This window comes from Saccostrea cucullata, unplaced genomic scaffold, assembly GCF_032062105.1.
Source record: "Saccostrea cucullata isolate Sc308-1 unplaced genomic scaffold, CSIRO_AGI_Scuc_v1 ctg319, whole genome shotgun sequence".
In the NCBI taxonomy this organism is placed as follows: domain Eukaryota; kingdom Metazoa; phylum Mollusca; class Bivalvia; order Ostreida; family Ostreidae; genus Saccostrea; species Saccostrea cuccullata.
The window spans coordinates 1,123,949-1,138,329 of record NW_026920610.1 but is presented as its reverse complement, the minus strand read 5'-3'; positions in this window follow the sequence as shown (position 1 = coordinate 1,138,329).

Below are 14,381 nucleotides of genomic sequence, written 5' to 3'. Positions count from 1 at the left end.
AACCTATGTAAACCAAAACATGGAACGGGCCTTGTTTGCATCAAAAATGTTTTGAGCTCTAAATCTGTCTTGTATCTCGACAACTGAAATTCAAATTTTTAATTATCATAAAAAATTGGTTTAGTATTTGTAAACATAAAGATATTGAAAAATAAATCTTAAAATGTTTAGCTAAAACTGTTGTCCATGTCGCTCTAAGGAATTTTATCAAAAGAATGACACGTTATTACATTCCGGTAAAAATTTAAAAATGATACACTATTTTCTTTTATTTAAACGTACTGATGTAATGTAAAAGTTGTTGTTGATTACTTAATGCATAACTAGTATACAATATAAAGTATCAGCCACGTATACATACACATGTAGTTGTTATGATAATAAAATTTGATTTAAAGTGACTTTTATGAACAATAATGCCAACATGGTAAAGGGGCAATCAGAAAGGTCGCGTCCTATCACTGTATCTCTTTAACCAAATGAAGCTCAGCACGCATCCATGCGCTATAAATAGCATGTTGTACATAATATTTTGCCTCGTGTTTGTGACGTCATAATATAAACAATGGGATCAATAAGAATGGTTGACTCAGTCGTATGTTGGATAAAAAAAGTTACATAGTTTTGCGTCATTCTAGGAAAGTCCTTTAGATAAATGTAGAATGATTTGCACCTTGTTTTTGGCGACAAAGGACTTGCCAAAAGTTAAATAAGACGAGGTTTCGTTTTTACGGCGCCGCTGGAGGGCCAGGTAAAAAAAATATTTCTATTTGTTCGGACAAATTAGAAATTCGTTCGGACGAATTAGATATTCGTACAGTTTGAATAAAACCTGAAGGAGTGGATCTCATCTTTTCAAAGAAGTGGTAACTGACCACTGGCATCCCAGTGTTACCAATTTAACACCACCAGCAAAAGTTGGTCTTGTAGACATCAGTGTCTGTCAGCCTACATCCGCGACTGTACTCGGCACTGTTGGTACCGGACATCCACGACTGTACCTGTTCACTAATAGTCAGAGCAAAAATTTCCGGATTAACCAACATTTAAATTATATCTCGTTAATATTACGGATGCTTTTTGAATGAAATAATCAATGTGTTAATATGGAAGAAAGAAAAAAAAAATTCTGGTTTCAATTAAATCTACGTTGTGGAGGGCTGTGATCGCCAAAGCGTCATGATAACTAGCCGCGAATGCCCGCGATTGATTAACAACACCTGGCTGCACAGTAATAATGATAGATTACATACTTTGTTTAACTTTCATGACAGCAAGTGTGTCTTATTATTAGTAATATGAGAAGAATTTCTGAGGACTTTCTACGGTATAGATGTAGATTGAATTCAATCAAAACGCTATTAAACGCTAATGTTTATACATGTATTAGACAAACGCTGTCAACAGTGTTGAGGGAAGGATCCAAAAATTTACAGATGTATTAATTAAAGCTTTTAAATATATGATGAGAGATCAATATGAGCTGGGTATATCATTTTTTTTAAGGAGTGATGGTAGTGGCGCTGGCGGCATGATTATCCTACTTTTATTCTCAGTGCTGGAATGATGAATTATTTATAAACCGAATCATGTATATGCGGATGGAATTTACTGATCTATGCGTTTTAATTAATTAAATGTGTTAATAATTGACAAACATTTCAAGTGCCACACGGGAAGTCTAATGTATAGTGAAAAAAAAAAAATTCCTGTCAAAAACCTTCATTTATATGTGCTAACTAAGTACACAGAGTTTACTAAACACAGGTAGCAAGTTGTAAAATAGGTTACAAGAAAATCAGAAAAAATTCTAAAAAGAGAAAAAAATTATATATATAATATGCATGGAACCACAAATGATTGACATCCTGACTGGACGATATATAATGGGGTTTATCCAATATGGATAAACCTGGTTATTTCGTGCAGCTTCAATTTATACATACAAAGATAGATAGCTCTTAGTTTCTTAACGTTGAACTTCATAAATCATCGGGCTCGTTTCTTAACGTTGAACTTCATAAATCATCGGGCTAGGTGCTCAAACAATTCTTGATATCTCTTGTATGCGCATGTCTTCTAGAATATTCCTTTTTAATCTGTAATTTGACGGAAGCAGACGCAAAATTTTTTTTAGAAAGAATTAATCGATCATCATCTGCTGATTTATTGTCAAATACAAGTAAATATGTTACGTGTATCAAGAGCTTTGAAGGCCAGGGGACCTTATTCCAGAGAAATCACAAGAAGTTCCGTATCCAGGCCTAAAACATAGAGTACCTGAAGCAACTTATGCACTACTACGCCGCCACGTGCTGAACTTGATGTCGCCATTGTCGAGCAGGCACCTGACTCAGAGTCACTGTAACTTCTTTAGTTTCCCTGTAACCTGCTATTCCAGCTCAACATAATCGAGGTACAGTTCAATTTGACCCAAATCCTTTTATTATTTATTAGATTTTTAAATTTACGAATTTCCATACAATGCGAGATTGAAATGACGTCATACTTGTTATCAAAGGGGAACCCTATGCATGTTTTCTGACAAAGTATGACCCCCCCTCCTTTTCCACCATTGCCAAAACCAATAGCCAGTGTGTTGTGCATTGTTTGGGAATTTGCCTAAATTTAAAACACGTGTATCCATCGTGGTTTAAACAAGAATAACAAATTTGCTTAAGACCCTGCATATTATAGTCTGTAAACTATCCATCCATCTACTGGTCCATCTACTGGTCACCGTCAAATAGTAATAATTTGGGATTTCCCATGTTTGATATTTTTTCTATGGTGATCTAATAATGTCATTTTTCATATAATTTTCAAAGAAAATATCGGGTCATTACATGTACATAAACATTCAACTTCTTTAAATATACATGTATATGGAATTTATTTATTTTAAAAAAATGAATCAATCAAATAATAAAAAGTTGAACAATTTTTTTTTCCTAGTCCAATCTTAAAATAAATAAATAAAAACAAGTTAGACTTATTAATCTGGGTTCCACTTCTTGGTGATTTTAATTGTAGGACACAATTTCCTAGTCGTGTATGGCATGAATATTTATAATAATCAATATGATGCACTTCAATTTTATTTAGATAGTTCAAGTTCTTTTGGTTACGGCGTGGTGTGTAGTAAGTAAACATTGGTGTTGCCCACATTGACCTGTCGGCTGGCCTGAGGAATAATACAGGGATACCGCCTTCTTAGAACTTGTATCTACATTGTATTAAGGGTTATGATCTGGGCTGAAAGTTTATAAAAAAAAAAAAAAAAAAAAAAACTTCATATTGACAATTTTTTCTTTGGTTTACAGCAATTTAATCACAAATCATCTAGAAACAAACGAATTATTGCATTAGTCGGGATGTAATTTATGCAGACTTTTTAAGTTTAATGTACATTTAAAAGCTATTCAGTTTTGGAGAGCTATTCAGGAGCTACAGTAGCTATAGCCAGTCCTTGAAACCGGTGTATCTCAAAATACAGAAAGAAAGTCTTTTTTTCAATATCAGGCAACAGTTATCATTTCAGCATATCTGGCCCCCTCCTGTTGATCATATGATTAATTTTATAGCATATCTGTCAGAGAGTAATTTGGCTTTTTCTACTGTCAAATGTTATTTATCAGGAATCAGTTTTGTCATCAACTTACATGATTGCAGAATCCAATCGATTCTATTATTATTAAGAAGTTATGGGCTGGTTACAAGAGATGTAACTAATGCATCTCAGGATATAAGAAACCCATTATATTACCTATGTTGGATAACATTGTCAGTGTTTTGCCATATTTGTGTTATGATTTTGAAGCGGCTTTATTTAGGTCTGCTTTTCAATTAGCTTTCTTTGCATTACTAAGAGTGAGTGAAATAGTGGCTTTTGGTATGGAACATATAATTGTCTCTTGCGATGCCATTCAAGTTTTTGCTAAAACATTTAGGACTGGCTAAACTGGTTCGGGGACGTGTTCATGTGGAAAAAATCAAATATTACAATGTGATTTTCAATCTTTGCAGAATTTTGCTGCATTATGTACAAATATTAAAAGGGCGTCCCACTTTTCACATTTAAACTCCAAACCTTTATCCCATTCTCAGTTTCCGTCCATGTTAAGGTATTTAATGTATGATAAAGGGATTTTCAACGATTTTAGATAATTTTAAACTAGCTAAAATGCTAGATAAAGATAACAGTGAAATAAACCAAATTCACAAGACTTAGTCTAATAACATGTACAGAGACGGTCATTTTGCACATTGAAAGTTTCTGAAGAGTTATCTGGCCTTGATGGAAAGAAGAAAATTTTTAATTTCTCAAAAATTTCTTCAGTATAAAATTCATTTTATATACCGTATATGCTCGCCTATAAGTCGGTCCGCCTATAAGTCGGTTGTATTTAATAAGCTAGTATATCAGATGCACTGGCGTAACATAAAACCATACTTTTAATATCTCGCCTATAAGTCGGACAAAGAGTTTTAGACCAGAGATTTACTCCCAAAAAACCGACTTATAGGCGAGTATATACGGTAATATTTTAATAAACAAAGAAACGTATATTTTCACCAAGTTATTACTCGGATTAGTTTGAAATTCAAACAGTCTACTTTTTAAAATATCTTACAAAAACATATGCGCTGTCCATAGACTTCAATGTAAAAATCAAGGTGCAATTAATTGGTCAATAATCAACATGTGGTAAATTCCTTTGGTGGAGCATTTTTACATGTGATAACATCTGCAAAAATATTGTCGACTTGGCATAAAACAATAATAATCGATCAATCAGAATATTTCGCTACAAAGATTTAAAATATCGGACTATTCATTTCTTAGGTACAAAATATGGTCGTTATACATGGAATTGACCTTAAACAAAGCTTTACAATTTTTCAATATTCAGTCAAATGAATTTAAGACGCACTAATTTTTCATATTGGGGTTGCAACCCACTTGTATACAAAAGGGTTTTCAGAGGAAAATATTACGCAGATGGGAAGATGGCAGTAAGGCTCTAGGGCTGTGTATTGAGCAAAAAAAATTTAGATACGATACGATACATTTTTGTTTAAAGCGATATGCGATATATTGGATTCTACAACAAGTCAATCATAAAGGCTTATAAATCAGTTAACGCATGAATTTCATAGAAATTATACATTGAGAATTCTTGTATCATTGTCATTACAACTTACATCTCAAACTAAAACTTTTAATGACTATCAAATTTAAACTTTTAATGACTGTAAAATCAACATGTTAAAATAAAATTGTCTATGCTTTAGTAATAATTCTACTAACTGTGTTATTGCCTTAAAAATAGTATGATTATTGAACAGTTTTAATTCAAAAAAGTGAAATATAATCTTTGGTGATTGAAATCTATTTAACAGAATTAGAAGAAAAATGCCTGTCCGATTCATATTGAAAGTTAATTTTCGATACGATATGTTTCTTGAATATCGATACGTATCGATATATATTTTATTGATACCACCGTACAGTCAGCAGCTTACAATTTTTACATAAAACCGTTGTCGTAAATTTATCTTCTGTTCTTATATTGTTTAATATTATGACACAAAGTATTTAAGTTGCAATTCAAAAATTGCTTTGACATTTACTGAATACTAACTCCCTAACACTTTTATTATGTGGTCACATATTTTGCCTCAAATTAATTGATAAATTGCCTTGCAAATGCAGAATGACAAAAGGGTAGACGTAGGATTAATAGTGCATGTGCTACATTTGTGGTAAGAAAGTTCCAGGGTCGTGTTAATAAATCAGTTATCCATATCCAGTATTAGGGCGCAATGCAAGGATTTGTTCTGAGAAGATGGAGTTCATTTTCAGATTTGGGAAATAACATTTTTATTTATACTTTGAGAAATGCTTTAGATCATTTCAGTTGTGTAATTTTGTTTTGTCATATTTCCATGATGCTTGTCATGAGCCCCATTGTGTTGCGATTTGCACATTTATCATTTTCAATGCAATTTGCATTCATTTAAAAAATTTAATCTTAGGGTGCAATTTGTGCCTTTCACTTACCAATTTAGTTATTTGGTGCAATTTGTACCTAATTTTTGCACGATTTGTGCTTTTATTGTTACTCTGGGCTGCAAAATCGCCGCCCTTATTTTAGTTTGAGACGGATGGGTCATGCGACTATGTCCCTTGACCCATTTGGCATAATACATATATTGTGGTGCAATTTGTACCTAATTTGTGCACGATTTGTGCTGTTGTTATTTTGGGCTGCAAAATTGCCGCCCCAGTTTTAGTTTGTGGCGGATGGGTCACGTGACTTTGTCACTTGACCCATTTGGCATAATTTTGCAAAGAATGCTGTCTCCGGGGGGTACTGTTTTTTCCAGACTCCTTGGATCAAGATGGTATTTCTCTTGCTCATTATCTATATTCATTTACCTATGCTGCCATATTATCATCATGATCGGCGCATACATTGTGTTATATTTAATATATTATTAAATGGCCATGACAAGCACGCCAAAACAAATAATGTCTTGTTTTTATTGACTGTATTTTCAGACTTCTTAAACCTTTTACTGGGGTTAATCTGATCAAGTGTGTTTCTGTTATTGTCCAGGTCAAATGTCACGAAATAATGGGGTTTATCCAATATGGATAAACCTGGTTATTTCGTGCAGCTTCAATTTATACATACAAAGATAGATAGCTCTTAGTTTCTTAACGTTGAACTTCATAAATCATCGGGCTCGTTTCTTAACGTTGAACTTCATAAATCATCGGGCTCGGGGCTCAAACAATTCTTGATATTTCTTGTATGCGCATGTCTTCTAGAATATTCCTTTTTAATCTGTAATTTGGAGGAAGCAGACGCAAAATTTTTTTAAAACCCACCCTCCCGCCCCTTAATTTTATATTTTATTCCCCTTTAGCACCTCTAACATTTTTCTAATACATTTTCATTATAACTGTTTTTTTTTTTTTCTTCGGTTGTTTTTTCGTTTTCTTTTAATTTCTCGTTTCAGCGTCATGGCATGGATCGAATCCCGAATAGGATCCACCAGCTTGATGATGTGCTTTGCGGACCTTCAATGTCGATGTGCTTTGCGGACCTTCAATGTTGATGTGCTTTGCGGACCTTCAATGCGTGTGGCTATTGACTTTGTTAGGCATAATTTTGCAAAGAATGCTGTCTCCGGGGGGTACTGTTTTTTCCAGACTCCTTGGATCAAGATGGTATTTCTCTTGCTCATTATCTATATTCATTTACCTATGCTGCCATATTATCATCATGATCGGCGCATACATTGTGTTATATTTAATATATTATTAAATGGCCATGACAAGCACGCCAAAACAAATAATGTCTTGTTTTTATTGACTGTATTTTCAGACTTCTTAAACCTTTTACTGGGGTTAATCTGATCAAGTGTGTTTCTGTTATTGTCCAGGTCAAATGTCACGAAATAACCGCGTTGTGATTGAAAATACATGGTATATGGTACGTAGAAAAACCATTGTTCATATTTAAGGAAATGCGGTGCTATATAAATAATTATATTTATAACTTTCGAAATCGTTATTAAATTAATATTGCTTGTGATGAAACTTCCACTACTGTACCTGTCCTGACAACTCTACAATTTCTAAATTCTCGTTCATGCCTGACTGGCAACCTGTCTTGTATAGACAAATTATTTTACATCCCTGATCGCACCTGTACCTTATAAACAACATCCCTGACTGAACCTGTGACTTATAAACAACATCCCTGACTGTACCTGTGACTTATAAACAACATCCCTGACTGTACCTGTGACTTATAAACAACATCCTTGACTGTACCTGTATAGTATACACACTTAATACTACATCCCTGACTGTACCTGTGACTTATAAACAACATCCCTGACTGTACCTGTGTCTTATAAACAACATCCCTGACTGTACCTATGACTTATAAACAAGATCTCTGACTGTACCTGTGTCTTAAAAACAACATCCCTGACTGTACCTGTGTCTTATAAACAACATCCCTGACTGTACCTGTCTATTATAAACAACATCCCTGACTGTACCTGTGACTTATAAACAACATCCCTGACTGTACCTGTGACTTATAAACAACATCCCTGACTGTACCTGTGTAGTATACACACTTTATACTACATCCCTGACTGTACCTGTTACTTATAAACAACATCCCTGACTGTACCTGTGTCTTATAAACAACATCCCTTACTGTACCTGTCACTTATAAACAACATCCCTGACTGTACCTGTGTCTTATAAACAACATCCCTGACTGTACCTGTGTCTTATAAACATCATCCCTGACTGTACCTGTGACTTATAAACAACATCCCTGACTGTACCTGTGACTTATAAACAACATCCCTGACTGTACCTGTGTAGTATACACACTTTATACTACATCCCTGACTATACCTGTGTCTTATAAACAACATCCCTGACTGTACCTGTGACTTACAAACAACATCCCTGACTGTACCTGTGACTTATAAGCAACATCCCTGACTGTACCTGTGACTTATAAACAACATCCCTGACTGTACCTGTGTAGTATACACACTTTATACTACATCCCTGACTGTACCTGGCACTTATAAACAACATCCCTGACTGTACCTGTGTAGTATACACATTTATACTACATCCCTGACTGTACCTGTGTCTTATAAACAACATCCCTGACTGTACCTGTGACTTACAAACAACATCCCTGACTGTACCTGTGACTTATAAACAACATCCCTGACTGTACCTGTGACTTATAAACAACATCCCTGACTGTACCTGTGTAGTATACACACTTTATACTACATCCCTGACTGTACCTGGCACTTATAAACAACATCCCTGACTGTACCTGTGTAGTATACACACTTTATACTACATCCCTGACTGTACCTGTGTCTTATAAACAACATCCCTGACTGTACCTGTGTCTTATAAACAACATCCCTGACTGTACCTGTGTAGTATACACACTTTATACTACATCCCTGACTGTACCTGTGTCTTATAAACAACATCCCTGATTGTACCTGTGACTTATAAACAACATCCCTGACTGTACCTGTGACTTATAAACAACATCCCTGACTGTACATTTGTCCTATAAACAACATCCATGGCTATACTATTTGTTATAAACAGCATTCACGGCTCTACCTGTACAAATCTATGTTTTAATATTATGTTATGAATTATTATCGATCTTGTCAGTGTGTAGAGTGACGGATAGTGATATCTTAATTACGTACTTGTTTTCACACTTTGGGGGTGTCTTCTACCTATTATCATGTTGTAAATTTTGAATTTACTAGGGGGAGGTAAATGCAACATTTACAACCTCCCCCTAGTAAATTCAAAATTTACAACATGATACTATTCCAACTTTTTAAAAATTTCAATTCCACCTATTCCCACTTGCAAATAACAATAGATGTTTAGATTAGTTAATTTGTTTTTACAGTAACTAGATTAATTACAACTGCTCTTTAGATTTACCTGTATTTAGTACATTTTAAAACAGACAATAATGAAAACATAGATCAATGAGAAAATATAATTTATTTTGGATTTTTGAAATAATAATGTCTTACAAGAAAAAGCACCTTAATATCTTAATTTAAGATAAAAAAAAATATTGAAAAAAGCATTCAAATAGGTGGGTTTTCGAGAGAAAAAATTAACGGAGAAAGAATATAATTTAATTCTATTAAAAATCGATTTTTCTTTCAAATATAAGTAAAAAATTTCATTTGTAATTTAATAGATACCTGTCCTCTATTCGAATAGGTGTTTATTAATCAATGTTTGTACAGTAATTATAATTATGTTTTCATAGTTAATTATTTGTTTACACAAAAATTCCACCTATTCCCACCCAAAATCATCTTTTTCTACCTGATTTTCAAAAAGTGGGAATAGGTAGAATGAACCACTTTGGGAGATTGCATACATTAAGAGAGTTTTTTTTTGGACGGAAAATTAGTTTTTACGAACATTATTTTCAACTACATTTTATTCATTGAAAACGGATTAAAGGTACTTGGACACAGATTTGAAGTTAATTTTTTTCTGTATAATTTTACGAATTATATATTTCAATGGCATTTTCACACAAAAATTAAGTAAAAATCTTATTTCATTTAAAATTTACTGAAACTTTTAATTTTTTGGCGGGTTTGATTGACACATCTTTTCACTTTCACAAATTTTAACTTTATTCTTAATCCTTAGGAAAATGCCAATCTTGTTGTGTATTAATGAGAAACATTAAAACTTAAATCCAGAAGAATAATTTTATTCAGAGTAGAAATGTTAGAAAGCAAAACTACTTCACAAGTATCGTCATTCAACTGTGTACAGAGTTTATCAAATCGAGCATACTCGTGTAATGTACACAGTTTTGTAAACAGGGCGAAAGCTCTGTTATTGTTTGGTGTTTTGGGGCAGTTTACGCTTTATAAACCGCGAAGCGGTTTATAAAAAAGCGTAAACTGTTCCAACCCAGTTTATACAGTATAAAATGGGTAGCTATTAAATTCATTCCTTATAATTTAATTTTCATTCATTTGATGTAAGAAAAAACGATGATTGTACGAACAAAATGACTTCAATTTGTATAAAATTTGAATGTAACGTCAGCGGATTAATACGTTTCTGACGCAAGTCATTGTGACGTAGGCAACCCATTTTATACAATATAAAAAATTTTTTTATCCAATCAAATACAACGTTACAACCAGAATTAAATTATTGACAAATGCACATCATGTAATGACAAAAGCACATCACATAATGACAATTAAGCACATCATATACTGATGAAAGCACATCACATAATTATGAATGCACATCATTAATTTAATTTTCTCATGATAAGACTGTCCAGGCGTTCCATAGTGAGGCATATTTATGGAACGCCATCACTGCCTTATAGCATACAACTATGCATTTATTATGTCAATTTATCATTACAAGATGTGAACATATCTTTACGTTATGTCATTTTTTATGATATGATGTGAAAATATCTTACATGTAACATCATGTAAATGCTGCATTACATGAAGTAAATACATTCTTTTATTATGTCAGCACTTCATAACTTGAAGTAAAAAATCCATTTTGTTAAGTGACTATGTGTTTAAATTGTGTTAAACTTTATTACGTGAAATGAATGGTTTTTTTTTTTTTTTTACATCATTTCATTTTTTTAATATGCGAGGTCAAAATTGCATTCATGTCAGTGCTTTATTACGTGGTGTAAAAAGTATATAACATAATGTGAACATATCTTTATAATATATGAACACTTTATTACATTATGTCAAAACTCCATTCCGTGATGTGGATATATTATTAAGTTATGTCAACGTTTTCTTATGTGATTTAAAAACATCTTTATATTGTGTTAACTCTTCATCATGTTGATTCCAAAAGTTCATTACCTGAAGTAAAAATACATTTTAATTATCTCAAAGCTGTATATCTGGTATATAATGAATGTTGACGACCGTGTTTTAATTACTGGTAAGAGAAGGGGGGCTCCTCATTGATTAGGACGAATTTCAGGCACATAATATCAGCCCCCCTCTTTTCCCATATACATGTATAAACCATAGAAAATGTAATGTTCATGGAAAGCACAGCCCCGTCCTCACTGTTTCCTTGAAGTATAGTCCACTACGGGTAATGTAGTATACTTGAAAAAAAAATTAGGACTGTTTTTTTAGTAAAATTTTTTTTCTGGCTGGCCTCCTCTTTCAAAGAAGATGCTACGTCACTGGAATTAGTAATTTTTTCAACCATTCCAGTGCCAGAATTCTATTACAAAAATCTATATATCAGTCTAAATCAGTTGAATATGCCTTAGCAAGCATGCGTGGGCACATATCAGTGGTGGATATGGGAATCTTGAACATGAAAGGGGGCGGTATATGGTTGGAGACCAAGACCAAGTGTGGGGAGCGAAGAAGCTCCTAGGCTTTATAGTTTTATATAAAAAAGCTTCAACTTAATTCAGCTAATTTTATGCAATGTCCTACAAAGTAAAATCAATAAATTTATTAGTCTTATGTATATTTTGGTCACTAAAGATGGAAAGACGGGATTCCTGACCCCAACCCACCGTTGCACGTTTGTTATACGGTGTGTTAACACTTTTAAAATAGAAAGGAAAGATAGAGACTGATACAAAAACATATGACAATGTTCTTAATAAGATAAAAAGTTTAATTATTCTTGCAGCTTCCACCTACACACTCTCAAACAATTTACTTTGTTCTTCGATGCAATTATGGTCGAAGAAGGATGTTGTTACAGGTACAGTCAGAAATGTTGTTTATAAGTCACAGGTACAGTCAGGGATGTAGAATAAAGTGTGTATACTACACAGGTACAGTCAGAGATGTTGTTTATAAGACACAGGTACAGTCAGGGATGTTGTTTATAAGTCACAGGTACAGTCAGGGATGTTGTTTATAAGACACGGGATGTTGTTTATAAGTCACAGGTACAGTCGGGATGTTGTTTATAAGTCATAGGTTCAGTCAGGGATCTTGTTTATAAGTCACAGGTACAGTCAGGGATCTTGTTTATAAGTCACAGGTACAGTCAGGGATGTAGTATAAAGTGTGTATACTACACAGGTACAGCCAGGGATGTTGTTTATAAGACACAGGTACAGTCAGAGATGTTGTTTATAAGTGACAGGTACAGTCAGGGATGTAGTATAAAGTGTGTATACTACACAGGTACAGTCAGGGATGTTGTTTATAAGTCACAGGTACAGTCAGGGATGTAGTATAAAGTGTGTATACTACACAGGTACAGTCAGAGATGTTGTTTATAAGTGACAGGTACAGTCAGGGATGTAGTATAAAGTGTGTATACTACACAGGTACAGTCAGAGATGTTGTTTATAAGTGACAGGTACAGTCAGGGATGTAGTATAAAGTGTGTATACTACACAGGTACAGTCAGAGATGTTGTTTATTATTGACAGGTACAGTCAGGGATGTAGTATAAAGTGTGTATACTACACAGGTACAGTCAGGGATATTGTTTATAAGTCACAGGTACAGTCAGGGATGTAGTATAAAGTGTGTATACTACACAGGTACAGTCAGGGATGTTGTTTATAAAACACAGGTACAGTCAGAGATGTTGTTTATAAGTCACAGGTACAGTCAGGGATGTAGTATAAAGTGTGTATACTACACAGGTACAGTCAAGGATGTTGTTTATAAGACACGGGTACAGTCAGGGATGTTGTTTATAAGTCACAGGTACAGTCAGGGATGTAGTATAAAGTGTGTATACTACACAGGTACAGTCAGGGATGTTGTTTATAAGCCACATGTACAGTCAGGGATGTAGAATATAGTGTGTATACTACACAGGTACAGTCATTATAAAGCACTGCATTTCCATTAATATGAACTTTAATAATTTTGCTACCATACCTGTATATTTCAGGTATCTGCAATCATACCGGTAATCGACCTAGCGACCGAGCAAGAGGTCAATGGTAGGTCCATGTATTTTTTAAAGAATTTATTTCTAACTTATCTTTACAACTTTGCAACCTGTGGCCTAGTAAATATCGTGTACTTTGTAAATTTATAACTAAATAATAGTTTTGACAGGAGTTTCATTTCAATTCATTGGAGGCTTTTACCGGGGTGCATTTGAGATGCTTATTTTAAAAAACATTGAAAACGCATGTATGAGCGTTATTCTACCTGCATATATACAAGATTTAAGTTACACAAGATTCTATCAATCATTTTATATGTTTTAGTTGACACTACTTGCGTGGTTTATGATTCATCATTAGCATTGAGCACGTATAGGATATTCAAATCATGCCCCCAGCTCCCCCCTCCCCCCAAATGATATATCTAGTTCATATTGTTCTCTGATCACAGATTTAAAGCTATAATTTTACATCTGTAAAAAGATCCTTCAGTCAAAACTGCTGACCTCGTTTGTCTCGGTATCTTATAAACATTAATATTTTGACATGCGCGGATCTGGAGCCCCCCCCCCAACCCCTTAGAATTTGCAGAGTAAATGTGACTTTAGAACCACCCCCTAAAAAACGCAGACCCTCCTCAAAAACACATTATTATCTATATGAAATTGGTATGACTTGGAAAGTCTCCGTATGAAGTTTTAAGAGTCAAAGACTATCAGTGAATTATAAGGACCACATCCCTGGCAGGGTTTTAATAGTGGATGCTGTTAATCAATTTCGGTTGTTGAAAAAAATGTGTTTGCACGGCACATGTCAGTCGCAGTTGCTGTTTAAAAAATCACAGATACAAGTACAGTCCTAGAT